We start from the raw sequence: 14,076 nt of genomic DNA on the forward strand, positions 1-14,076 counted from the left end.
TATCATATGCTAAAGGCTTCATTGAAATTGTCTCAATTGATCCCCATAAAAAAACCCGTTAAGCCGGTAATGTTGTCATCCCCATTTTACAGCTGAGGAAACTGAATCTAACCTATATGAAATAACTTGCTCAGCATAAACCAGCTGAACCAGGGCGATTTGACTCCACACTCTGTCTTCTTAACCACACGATTACCTCCTATCCCTTCTTGGCTTTCTATCCTCCTTTGCCTAGCTCAAGGATTGGCATTTTTTTTCTGTGAAGTTCCGATATTAGATACTTTAGGCTTTTAACTACATGGTCTCTGTTAAATCTACTTAACTCTACTGTAGTAAACCAAATCAGCCTCAGACCATATTGAAACAAATGGGCATTCCTGTGTTCCAGGAGAGTTTATTTATGGACATGAAATTTGAATTTTAAAAATAATTTTCTGTATAAAAAGCATTATTCTTTTTTGATTAATTTTCAACTGCTTAAAAGTGTAAAAACCATATTTACCTGTGGCCCTATAAAAATAGGCAATTGGCAAGTATGCCCCAAAGACTAGTTTGTTGACCCTTGATTTAGCCAATACATCAGTGGGCTCCATAATATACACTTATAATTCTCTGTGTGCCCCACCTGCCCTAAGACCTCCTTTCTTACCCCTATGTCAACAATGCTATTTGGATTGGCTTTCAAAGATATATATTTCCCAAAGCTCCTTCTCTGACAAATACCACCTTCTTTTTGACACACAAAACTTCAGTTTGTTAAATTAATACCATCTCCCCCAACCAACAACATCAGGAATAGCTAAAGCTTTTGATAATGAACTTTTCAAAAGATTTTGCATGGTTTTCTATGGCAGAGTGGATAATAACTCTATTAATTGGATGATCAACAAGAGAAAAATGGACCCATTATTCCAACTCTGTCCTTTAATATCTGACATCACCACAGTCAACCTGCCATCACTCTGTCATTAGTGCTTTTTGAGGCTCTTCAGTATCATTAGAATCACAATACATTGAGCATAAAGAACTTTACATTCAGTTTCAAGAATGACATTTGTTTTTATAAATAATGATTTAAGCCCAGGCCCATTTCCATCATAAAGGCTATGACTAAGGGGCATGAATGCAACCTGGGAAGAAGTGGCTGGTACCACTGTCTCCATCCCTCACTGTCATGGAAATCTACATATTTTGCCTTTATATTTTATCCTTTTTAACGGCATTCTCTTGTTCCCTTTGTTTTCTCTTCTTTTACATCTGTATTTTGTAATTTTGTTTCTATTATTACCTACTAGACTCAGCATGGGGTAGTGGAAGGAGTTCTAAACTTGTATTGAGAAGAACACTTGTATCAGTCAGAACATTTTCAACTCTAAGAGACAGAAACCAAATTAAAACTAGCTGAATAAAAGGGGGGAGGGGAGGAGAGAGAGAGAAAGAGAGGCAGAAACAGAGACAGAGAGAATTAATTGGTTTATATAACTAAGAAGCCTGGGGGTTGAGGTAAAAAAAAATTTTTTTAAGATTTTATTAGGAAGTTGGGGGAGGGGAACAGCATTGGGGAATCCGGAAAAGGAAACAGACAAGTTGCTATCCTTTTGTTCTTCAGTCTAGTTGTGGAGGATGTTGCTTCACTGGCCCATGTTGGTATTATCATTGAGCTCTTTCCGGGTGAGGCAGTCGCTCTCCGTCCATTGGATGGCCACTCACGAAAGCGCACGCTAGCTGCTGGTCAGCCCCACTGTAGTCTATGCTGTCGCCAGTGACTCAGCAGCTCAACTCCAAGTTGAGCTGTTATTCACCATCTTAGCTGTAGAGGGCGCAGCATCAGTGGTCCTCATGTGGGATCCGAACCAAGGCCCTGCTGCTCAGAGCTGGTGTCCTAAGCCAACTCTTAACCAATGCACCACTCAGCTGGCCCAGGGGTAGAAATGTTGTTGTGCACTGTTAAATCCTGTTCCTTTTTTGCAAACTCTTGACTATAGCTCTGCTTGATTCTACTTGCCTTCTTTCCCAGGAGGCTTTCTCTATGTGGCAACAAAGTAGTTGCCAGTTGTCCCAAACCCATGTAATTCTTACAGCTCCCAAATCCAGAACAAAATGATAATGCATTTCCTAATAGTTTTTGAAAAGTTCCAGGGCCAGTTTTTACTGGACTGTGTTGAGTCACATGACTATCGCTTTGGTCAGAATTGTGAGATAAAGTTTTGGCTAGGTCTGGGACTGTTCCTACCCCAAGGCCATGTAGGAGACCAACATGAATGAAGCCACAAAAATAGAAAAATGATAATGCAATGGGAAGCAGCAGTTCTCCAAAGGAAGATATGTTGAGAAGACTAACTAATACATACCCATGAGCTAGGGCTTGTGAATAACTTCCATTAAAGTAAATATATGGCATCAAATTATTCAAGGTCCACTATGAAATGGGGGAAACTCTGTATATGCAGTGGTTCTGAAATACTTATATCTATGAAATATACAAGGTATTACAATGATTTAGGCTTGGAAGTGAACCCTAGGGTTACCCTAAACATTCTTTAGCCCCTAGTAAGTATAAGTATCTAACCTTTATTGATTGTTTTCTTAGATTATCTAAGAGGTATCACTATACACAAAATTATTAAGTCTGTCTTATGTTATCCTATGAAATTGTTATTATATTAGAATCTCAATTTTATAGATAAAAAGTGAGACTCAGGGAGGTAAGCAGGTAGTAAAGCCAGATTCAAACTCATTTTTGTTGTTGTTTTCCCTGTGTCTGCTTGATTCCAAAATCTATGCTCTTCCTTATTACCATGTTGTCTTGTATCTCTCAGGGCTACAGGTGGGATGGACTCCTATAGATTCATTCTTATAGTATTTATAGATACATAATGAGATATGTTCTACAGAACAACTCCCACAAATATGTTCCTGTAATTTATTTGGGCAGTAATGTAGACATCAGGCCAGTGATTTGTAGTTTACAGGTTGAAGAGGTTTCAGTGTGTGCATTCCTATAGTCTACCAATAGTGTGCCCTTTCTCCCCTGCAGAGAAAGTTTTCTGAGAAAGTATAAAATAATTAAATATTAAATATCCTGCCAAATACTTATTCTAATAAGATGAGATGTATGTGGTAATCTGTTATTTACACTATGTAACAATTTCCTGGTAACTTCAACTCAGTACTTAGAAATTTGTCTTATGGATCACCAAAGAAAATATTCTGCATAAACAACATTGTTGAGAAAGCAGAACATCCTACAAAGCTCTTCTTGGCCTTAGAAGCTGTCAGCATTTTTAAAGGATGCTTCTTTTGTTTAGACTTTTACAATTGGTATTCTTAAACAAGCAGAAAGTTCTCTTAAAGGGCTCTTTCTGAATCTTGGTAAGAATGCAACCTTATTCTATTTGCAGATAGCATGACCATCTATATGGAAAAATTTAAGGAATCCTTTATAAAACTATTACAACTAATGAATGAATTTAGTAAGATTGCAGGATACAAGGTTAGTATACAAAAAATTGTATTTCTGTACTAGTAATGAATAATCAAAAAATGAAATTAATAGAGCAATTCTAATTATCATAACATCAAAAATAATACAATACTTAGGAGTAAATTGCACAAAAAGGTACAAAGTTTTGACAATGAAAACTACAAAATATCATTAAAAGAAATAAAAGACCAAAATAAATGGAAAGACATCTCATGCTCCTAGATTGGGAAACAATATTTTAAAATATCAATACTCCACCAAATTGATCTACAGATGAAATACAATCTCTATCAAAATCCCAGTTGCCTTTTTGCAGAAATTAATAAGGTTATGCTAAAATTCGTATAGAAATGAAAAGGACATGAAAGAGCCCAAACAATCTGGATAAAGAACAAAGTTGGAGAACTCATATGTACCTGTTTCAAAATTTCTACAAGACTGCAGTATTAAAGACTCTATGGCACCAGCATCAAGAGAGACATATAAATCAATAGAATAGAACTAACAGTCCACATACAAACCCTCTTATTTAGGGTTAATTGATTTTTTATAAAAGTACCAAGACAATTCATTAGAGAAAGAATAGTCTTTTCAATGAATGGTACTGGAACAATGGAATATCCACATACCAAAGAATAAAGGTAGACCCTTGCCTTACTCATGTATAAAAGTTAACTCAAAATGGATCAAAGACACACATGTAAGAAGTAAAACCATAAAACTTTTAGAAAAAAACATAGCTGTAAATCATTGAGACCTTGGATTAGGCAGTGTTTTTTTAGATATTACACCCAAATACAAGCAAAAAAATTTTAAAAATAGGCTGAACTTCATCAGACTTAAAATCTTTTCTTTATTGAATAAGTGAGATGACCAAAGACTAAGAGAAAATATGCACAAATCACATATCTGATAAGAAAATTGTATTCAGTTTATGAGAACTCTTGCAACCCAGTAACATAAAAATGAGTAACCTAATTTAAAAATTGGCAAAGAAGCTGAATAAACATTTCTCCAAAGAAGGTATTCAAGTAGCAAATAAACACATTAAAAGATTTTCAACATCTAGTCATTAGAGAATTGCAAATCAAAACCACAATGAGATATTACCTTATACCAGCTAGAATAACTATAATAAAAAAGACCATAACATGTGTGAATGAGGATATGAAGACATTGGAACCATCACATATTGTTGATAAAAAATGTAAAATAGCACAGAGGCTTTGGAAAACAGTTTGGAAGCTCCTCAAAAGTAAAACATATAGTTACCATATAACCCAGAAATTCCACTTCTGGGTATTTACACAAAAGAACTAAGAACTTGTCCACACAAAAATTTATACACAAATGTTTATAACAGTATTATTAGTAATAGCCAAAAAGTAGAAAACAACCCAAATGTTCATCAATGGATCAATGGATAAACAAAAAGTGACATCTGAGTATCCATACAATGGAATGTTATTCTGCAATAAAAAGTAATAAGATACTGATATATTTTAGGGCCGGCCGAGTGGCTCAGTTGGTTAAGAGCCTGCTCAAGAGTGTGAGCTCTGAGCAAAAGGGTTGCTGATTCGATTCCTGCCCGGAACTGAGTTGCTGCTGAGCTGCCAACAGGTGGCAGGATGGCTCAGCTAAAAAAAAACAAAAACAAAAACAAAAGATACTGATACATTTTTAGAACATGGGTGAGCCTTAAAAATATTACGTTAACTGAAAGAAGCCAGACACAAAAGGTCACATATTACATGATTACATTTATATGAAATGTCCAGACTAAGCAAATCTATAAAGACAGGAAAATAAATTAGTGGTTGCCTAAGGATGAGAGGAGAGGAGGGTCAGAGGGAAATGTCGAGTAACTCCTAATGGATCAGGAGTTGTTGGTTTTTTTGGCGGGGGGGGGGGTGATGTAAATGTTCTAAAATTGATTTGGTGATGGTTGCACAACTGTGTGCATATACTAAAAACTCACTTTAAATGGGTAAATTTTATGATATGAGAATTATATCTCTAGAAAGCAATTATTAAAAATATAATCATAATTAACTTGCATAAGCCATTCTTGAGTTACATTGAGTTAAACTTTCTTGGACTCTGAGATTTTATTCAATTCAGTGTATGTATATTTATTGAATATTTCTGCCACAAAGTCTACAGAGATGAGTAAGTCCCAGTCTCTGCCCTTAGGGTAATCTTAATCTAACAGCGAGACAAATAAGTATCTGTAATATAATACAAAAGTAGTATATTAGTCATTTTAGCTGCTTTACAGACAAATAAATCCCCAAATTTCACTGGCTTCACATATGTATTTCTGCTCATATGATAATACAATGCAAGTATTGGCCTTCCATATGATGATTCAGGCACTCTGGTACCTTTCACTTTGTAGCTCTATCATCTTCTAGGGCTCCAAAATGATTTGTATTCAGCTGACAAAAGGTAAGAGAGAGCAAGCAGAGAAGGCACATCTGCTTCTTTACTTCCTTGGCCTTGATTCATTCCTTCCATTGGCAATAACTGGTTCCAAGGCCCCATCTAGAAGCCAGAGTAGCTTGGAAATGTAGTGTCCAACTGGGCAGTTAGTCCCAAGTGATAACTGTATGCAATGGAAAAGTTTAATCCTGTTGAAACTAGAAAGGAAATTTACTGGCTTATATAACTAAAATATGGGAGAATACGTTTCACTTCATGCATAGCTGGATCCCAGGTGCTTCAGCAATCAAATTAAGATTCAATGTCTCTTTTTCATCTCTGATTAGCTCTGTATTATATTCATTTTGAAATACATCATCTTCCCAATAAACAAAGATGTTCTCTTGCAGCTCCTGACTTACATCTTTTTTAGTACTCACCATCTTGGATGGCTAGAGATCCATTTTACAGACTGATTTTCTATCAAATTCCATACTCATCCTTATAAAAGACTCTGATTGGTTTGGTTTGTATTACGTGACCAACCTTGATTAATCATTTTTCTATGATGAGGAAATGCTCTGATTGTCCAGGTCTGGCACATGTATGGACACCCATGGCAGGAAAGGGGAGGATTCCTGAATTTATAGTTCTACCAGGTGAACTTTTTATGAATTTTTATTCACAAAAATAAAAAGGGTTCTTTACCAAGAAAAAGGGGAAGAGCATGTGGGCAGATAAAAATTTGTATCCATTTTAGGTAGATATTCTGAAGCTGTATGTGAGGTCCTCAGCAAGATTAATTGGATACTGTCTTTTAAACCCAAGTAAAATACAAAGATGTGACCTTCAACATGTAGAGACTTACAAAGTAGATCATGAAAAGCTTTTGAGGTTTGCAAGAGGCAAAGACTATCTAAACTATTTCTAAGGACATTACTACAGTCTCTGGCTCAGAGAGAACGACCATTGGCTTTTCTACATAACAGGGGTCTCCAAAGTGGAGTATGTAAAATAATCTTCTGGGATGTGAGAAGAAAATCTATTTGTTTATAATTTACAAGGTGTCATCAACAGAGTTAATTTTACAAAAACCAGATGGAATCTCTTCAATGTAGATATGGTGAGTGACCCAGAAACTGTTTTGTATTTTACAGAGGTTCTTTGATTAACCTGTGACAAAGCACTTAAGGAGTTGTAGAACTTAAAGATGCATTAGATATTTTTCTTTTACTAAAAGATAACTATTCCAAGTGTGCCAACCTTTACTCTGATGATGAAAGGCTCTCAGTAATGTGTTACTTAGAATGTACTTTAAAAACAATAAACACTTTATCAACACCTTCAAAGGAAAAGTGATATTTTAACAAAAATGGAAAGGGTATCTCATTGTCAAAAGAAAGTCACACTATGGAGAGACAATCATCTTTAAAAAGAAGGTTTGGAAATATCTCCAACATCTTGTGACTTTATGGCTGAAACTATGTGTGTCACCTATGAAAACAAATAAAACATATATTTGTGCCCTTAAAAGTTTGAAAACAATAGAAACAAATGGCAAAAGATAAACCATTCACAGAAACAGAAAAATGGTTTTTAAACATGGGAAAAATACTCATTGTCACATTTAACAAGGTATTAAAATTAAAACTACATTGAGATAACATTTCTCATATATGCTAACAACAAAGTTTGTTAGCTTAGTGTGTAGAAATAATGACTGTCTTAAATTTCTAGTAAGTTTGCAAAATGTCACAACCCACATAGAGGATTATTTGGCAATATTCAACAAAATTGCATGTTTTTATTTTTTGACTCAGCAATTCAACCTCTAAGAATATAACCTGAAGATATAACACCAACAATATGAAACATATGCACATGTTTATTCATTGCAACATTATTTGTAATAATAAAAAAAATTGGAAATAACGTAGCTATCCACTCATAGGGGACTGGTTGAATAAACTATGATACGTTCTCATGGTGAGGTGCCTGTCACAATGAAAATAAAGAAAAGGAGGAATGTTTGCTTATTTTGAGAAACAGAAATACAAGAAGAATGGAAGGAATAACTAGAAATTTACCCTAAACTAAAAACTAAAAAAAAAAAAAGTGGGGGTATAGAATGAGGTAGAAGAGATGGAAATAAGAGCAAGCCTTCTTGAGTGTATCTTTTTATATAGTGTTGGTTTTTGACTATGCAAATCCTAATATAATTAAAACAAAAAGTATAAAACATAAACTTTCAAAATAGAAACACATGAGCATAATTATATATCAAACATAAACATACAGAGAGAATGATTATTTAAAGTATTTTTAACACAGTACTCTGACTGTACATCCTTAATTGGATATATTCCAAACACAAAAAGAACTGTAAAGAAAGCTCAGTAGGTTTCTTGTTATTAGTAATATTGATTATAATTTTAAAACTAATTTAGGCATATTGTAGGATGAAGTAAATAAGTACATGTATGTATATATATATGGTTAGGCATCAATATTTTCACAATAAGAAAAAGAGATGCAAGAGAAAACTCGCAGTTTAAAAAAATGAACTAAATACTGCTATGGAATACAGTATGGAGGTTCCTCAAAAAACTAAAATTAGAATTACTGTATGATCCAGCAGCCTCACTTCTGAGTATATATCTAAAGAACTAAAGGCAGGATCTCAAAGAGATGTTGCCCACACATGTTCTTAGCAGCATTATTGACATTAGCTGAGATATAAAAACAACCCAAGTGTCCATCAAATGATGAATAGATAAAGAAGATGTGGCATATCCATACAATGGAATATTGTTCAGCCTTAAAAAGGAGGAAATCCTATCACATGCTACAAGATGGAGGAACCTTGAGGACATTATGCTGAATAAAATAAGCCATACACAAATAGACAAATACTGTGTGATTCTATTTATATGAAATAGCTAGAGTAGTGAAAATCACAGAAATAGAAAGGAGAGTGGTGGTTGCCATGGGCTGCAGAGAGGGAAAAACAGGGAGATGCTCAATTCAGCTCAAAAACTGAAAACAGAGTTTCAGTTTTGCAAAATGAAAAAATACAAGAGATTTGATACACAACGACATAAATACAGTTAACACAACTGAACTTTGCAGTAAAAAAATGGGTAAGAGTGTAAATTTTATATAATGCGTTTTAATCACAATTAAAATTTTTAAACAAAATAAACTGAAAATATCAGTATGAGCTCATAATTTTAAAAAGCATTCTTGAGAGTGACAGCACCACGATCTCCTCTGCCTTATTCTGGAGGCGATGGATAATGCCTGCGAGTTGCCCACGGAGAAAGGTGGAGAGACAGGGACTTCGGTGAGACGGCCGCTGCTCCGCGGGGTCCCGGGGCTACTGACATGGACAGAATCCCGGAGGAAACTGACGGGGACGGAGATGAGGACTAGAAAGAAGCTGCGGCTGAGGAAGGAGAGCTCAAGAGTCAAGACATCTCAGATTTAAAAGCAGTTGAAAGCAAAGACTCATCATTACTTACTCCTGCAGCCAAAAAACTGAAAATTGATACTAAAGAAAAGAAAGAGAAGAAGCAGAATGTAGATGAAGATGGGATTCAAAAGATGCAAACCCAGGCTTCTTCTTTTTCTGAGGAGCAGCTGAACCCTTACGAAATGTATCACAGGTCAGCTTTCCCTAAGGCAGCCATTAAAAGACTGATCCAGCCCATCACCGGCACCTCTGTGTCTCAGAATGTGGTCATTGCTATGTCTGGTATTTCCAAAGTTTTCCTCGAGGAAGTAGTAGAAGAAACTCTGGATGTGTGTGAGAAGTGGAGAGAAATGCCACCACTACAACCCAAACACAGGAGGGAGGCTGTTGGGAGATTAAAGTCCAAGGGGCAGATACCCAGCTCGAAGCACAAAAAAATCATCTTCTTCTAGGCCAAAGCTTGAAGACCTGGTGCTGAAGGAAGTGCTGGTTCCAGACTTCGGGCTGCATGACTTTCTGTACTGAGTCCTCCCGGGATTCCATGATGGTTTTAATGTGTCTCTCAAAACTCTGCTGTTCATCACACCTACAAGGCATGCGGCCTGTTTGATACTCGCCTTGACTAAATATGGGGACCTCGTAGGGCATTCTGAGGCATTTGACTTGGAAGAAGAAAGGTCCATGGGTCTTAAGCATCTTCCAAACAGGGAGCTGTTTTCAGAGAGAAACCCTTTCCGAGAGAACTTGGACGGTTTCACATTGAAGGCTGACAGTTTCACACTGAAGTTGCTATTACTTAGGGTATTTCTTACATCTGGTTTTAAGTAGATAAAACAACCAGAACCTTTTGACTTGTGATACTCTAACATGAAGGACATGGTGATAGCAGGAGTGGAATAGTTTGTCCTTGCAAACATTTATGATTCTCCTGTGGATTTTGGTGAATGATCATTAAATTGTTTTCTAACTTGTAAAAAAAATAAAAATAAAAAAATAAAAAGCATTCTTCCTAGCTCTGACTATAGATAGTACTGGAAGCAATGACACCCAGAAGCATTACACACCCAGTGCACTTCTAAATTAAATTCCCCCATAAAAGAACCAGGGCTCCTTGGAGAAATGATTGCAGTTTTGAGGCAGGGGATGTACAAGGTGAGACTGAGACACCCTGTGCCGTAGAGAGAAAGGAGGTGCTCAGAAACTAATAGGTACATGTCTCCTCAAGGATAGAGATTCCAGCTCAAAGAAACCCCCAATGACCACATTTGAAACAATTTGAGTATTCAGAAAAATAACTATAATTAGTGTAACACACAGCATAAAGTCCATTCATCCATGATGATAACTTACTCCCCCCAAAAAAGAAAAACGGGGAAAAAAAGTTGGATGAAAGGAGAGGTCTTATTTCTAGAGTGTCAGTTAATAAATTAAATATGAAATAAATGATAGATTTAGAAAACCACTATTTGGTAACCTCCTAAGAAATAATTGATCAAGGCAAAGATCATTGATGAATACTAAAGCAATTAGGTGAAAGATTGTTGTAGAAAAGAATACTGGCCCTGTAGAAATGCACCTAAGGGAAAGAACCTTTACAATGGAGTATCTGAAGATCACCACTTTAAGCAAGTGATCAAATGATCAAACTTAGTGTCACTAGCAAAGGTGTAGCCAGACCTAATGTTCTTATCAATGTGGTGCAAATTGAATTAAACAATATTACCTTTGAAATAGCCTTCAGAAATATTTCCTCTTAATCTAATCAAGCCTCTAGATGCCTGACTTGTAATTTATATGGAATACATGAGATTTTTACAGTTAAGCAATACCAGGAGAAAACAATCAGACAAATCCAGAATCCAAGGATATTCTATAGGACAACAGTCCCGAGCTATTAAAGTGAATGTCATAAAAATATATGAGGTAAGAGAGCGGTGTTCTTTCCTAAAAGGGGCTGAAGAAACACACAAAAATTATAATATATGAACCTAGATTGCACTTTGATTAAAAAAATCCCAGCTAGCAGCTATAAAAGACAGTCTTGGGACAACAGAAAAAAAATTTTTTAAAGATTTTATTGGGGAATTGGAGAATGGAACAATGTTGGGGAATTAGGGAAGGAGAACATTGTGTTTTTCCAGGACCCATCAGCTCCAAGTCAAGTTGTCCTTCAATCTTAGTTGTGGAGGGCAGGAGCTCAGCTCCAAGTCCAGTCACTGCTTTCAATCTAGTTGCGGGGGGAGATCGGGGGCGGGGGAGGGGGGGGAAGTGCACAGCCCACCATCCCATGCAGGAGTACAACCAGGAACCTTGTTGTTAAGAGCACACACTCTAACCAACTGAGCCATCTGGCTGCCCATCAGCAGCTCAGTGGCAGCTCAGCTCAGGCGCAGCTCATTGGCCCATGTGGGAATCGAACCAGCAACCCTGCTGCTCAGAGCTCGTGCTCTAACCAACTGAGCCACCTGGCCGGCCCCTGAAAAATTTTAATATGGACTATATATTAGATGATATTAATGAATTATTGCTATTTTTCTTAGATGTGATAGTATAATGATTATTATGTAAGAGATGCAAGCTGCATATATAAGAACAATGCACTATAATGTGTGCAATTTACTTCCAAATGACTGAAAACAAAAATAAATGTATCAAACTAATTTAACCAAAAACCTTTACAGAATTGGTGGTTGAAACTCAATATTGAGCATCAGTATTTAGTAAATGCAGCAACAATATACTCCTTTCAGTTGGATCTATATATTTTTGTAAAGTACCTTTTCAACTTTGACAACCATTAAAATCAGGTATGAAAATATACTGAATTTAGAACCAGACCATTAAATCACTGCATCATAAACTATTAAACCAAGAATTTAAAGTGATGAACTACATCCAGTGACATTACTCTCACTAAAACATAATTATGTATAACATTTATAATAACATATGAGTGAGAACAAAAAGGCATTTTGTACCATTAAAAATAAAATATGGAGTATTTTCAGGTATTTTTATTTCCACTTTATCTTTTTTTTCCATTTTTATTTGGAAAGTATGCGTTAGCATGTGCATAAATTGTTGTTACACTAGTGCATGTATATTCTTGAGAATTGTACCAATAAATACCCATCTAATCTAGTCATGATTTTTATTTTCATTAAAGGTTTTGACTGGCTTGAGTGGTGCAATATAAGTAAATGTGTAAGGAAGGCTGTGCCCTTTCTGTGAACAAATCTTGAAATATATGAAATTTTGAGAAAGAACTGTAACATAGTACCACAAACTTGGTGGCTTAATACAACAAAAGCTTATTCTCCCATAGTTCTGGAGGTTAGAAGTCCAAAATCAAAATGTCAGCAGGAATGGCTCCTCTGAGGGCTCTGAGGGAAAATCTGTTCCATTCCTCTCTCCTACCTTCTGATCATGGTGGGCAGTCCTTCAATGCTTGGCATTCCTTGCCTTGCAGATGCATCATTGCAATGTCTGCCTCTGTCTTCATATGGTTTCTCCTTATGTGGCTGTGTCCCTTTTCTCCTTTTATGACACATGCATCATATTGGAGTAAGGCCCATCCTAATCCAGTGTGATGTCATCATAAATAATTACATTCTGCAATAAACCTATTTCTAACTAAGGTCATAAGAAATGCTAGAGGTTAAGACTTCAACATATCATTTTGGGGGACACAGTTCAACCTGGAACAGAACCTAATTCATGTTTTCTCCATCTTGTTCATAATTTTTGCATCCACAAATTTGGTAGAGAGATCAGAGAAGTAAAGGAAAAGAAAAAAAAAGCCCAATATGTTCGAAGGCATTTTGTGTTGTGATTCGCTTTACAATATTTGAACTAGAAATGGTTAATTATTTTGAGACCAATAGAATTGTTATCATATCTTATCATAAAGTAGATTTTTTCTTTTTCCAAATAACAGAAATAAGGACTATGAGTTCTATCCTTGCAGTTTCCTAATCCACATTATAAAACATGACTCTTTTTTATTAAATTTTCTATAGTCTCTAAATTCTCAGCTTCACCCTTTAGCACTATTATAATTCTTACTCTCTTCAAGTGATTCAATCCAACATGTACAGTGTCTCTTTAAAATGACTTTTCTGCAGATTATTACCTTCAAGTTCTGATCTATCTTCCTTTAAACTATGGATCGTTCTTCCTTTGACATGATATGTTCCCACATTTCAGTTCTAACCAATAAATCTTAAGGCTCATCAGTGTGTGACATGTTTAATTGATTGGATGCATTTGTAACTGCATTCCTAATAGATACATTAGGCTTAAGCTAAAAGGAGGAAATGTTGGTTTGTTGTCTTCAGTTTTTCTAAATGAAGAAATGAGAGCATTGATTCCTATACTCCAGTCTGCTTCAAGTTGTTTTTGTTGTTTAATATGGTTTCAATTTGATAGGCAGCAGGAAAACCCTATTTAGCACACAAATGTAAAGAAGTAAAAACACTTCTGTAAGAATAAAGCCACTATGGTGGCTACTTAATAAATATTAAGTAATAACAGCAGTACTCATGGGGGAAATAGCACAAAATAGTCTCTTATTGTTGGACAAAAAAGCAATCACACTTTTTAAAGGCTAGATGACTTGAAAAAGCATGCTATATTTACAAACTCTTAAATAAACATTTATCCCATTTATTGAATTTCCCCTTTTAAGATGTAAAGAATA

The 14,076-nt window shown here is 35.6% G+C and overlaps 1 pseudogene; it reads left to right on the top strand.

Moving 5' to 3' along the window:
- Positions 1-9,194: 9,194 nt before the first annotated feature.
- LOC109392178 (transcription initiation factor TFIID subunit 11 pseudogene) lies at positions 9,195-9,829 on the top strand (annotated as a pseudogene).
- Positions 9,830-14,076: the final 4,247 nt, after the last annotated feature.

Source organism: Hipposideros armiger, unplaced genomic scaffold, assembly GCF_001890085.2.
Source record: "Hipposideros armiger isolate ML-2016 unplaced genomic scaffold, ASM189008v1 scaffold_317, whole genome shotgun sequence".
Lineage (NCBI taxonomy): Eukaryota > Metazoa > Chordata > Mammalia > Chiroptera > Hipposideridae > Hipposideros > Hipposideros armiger.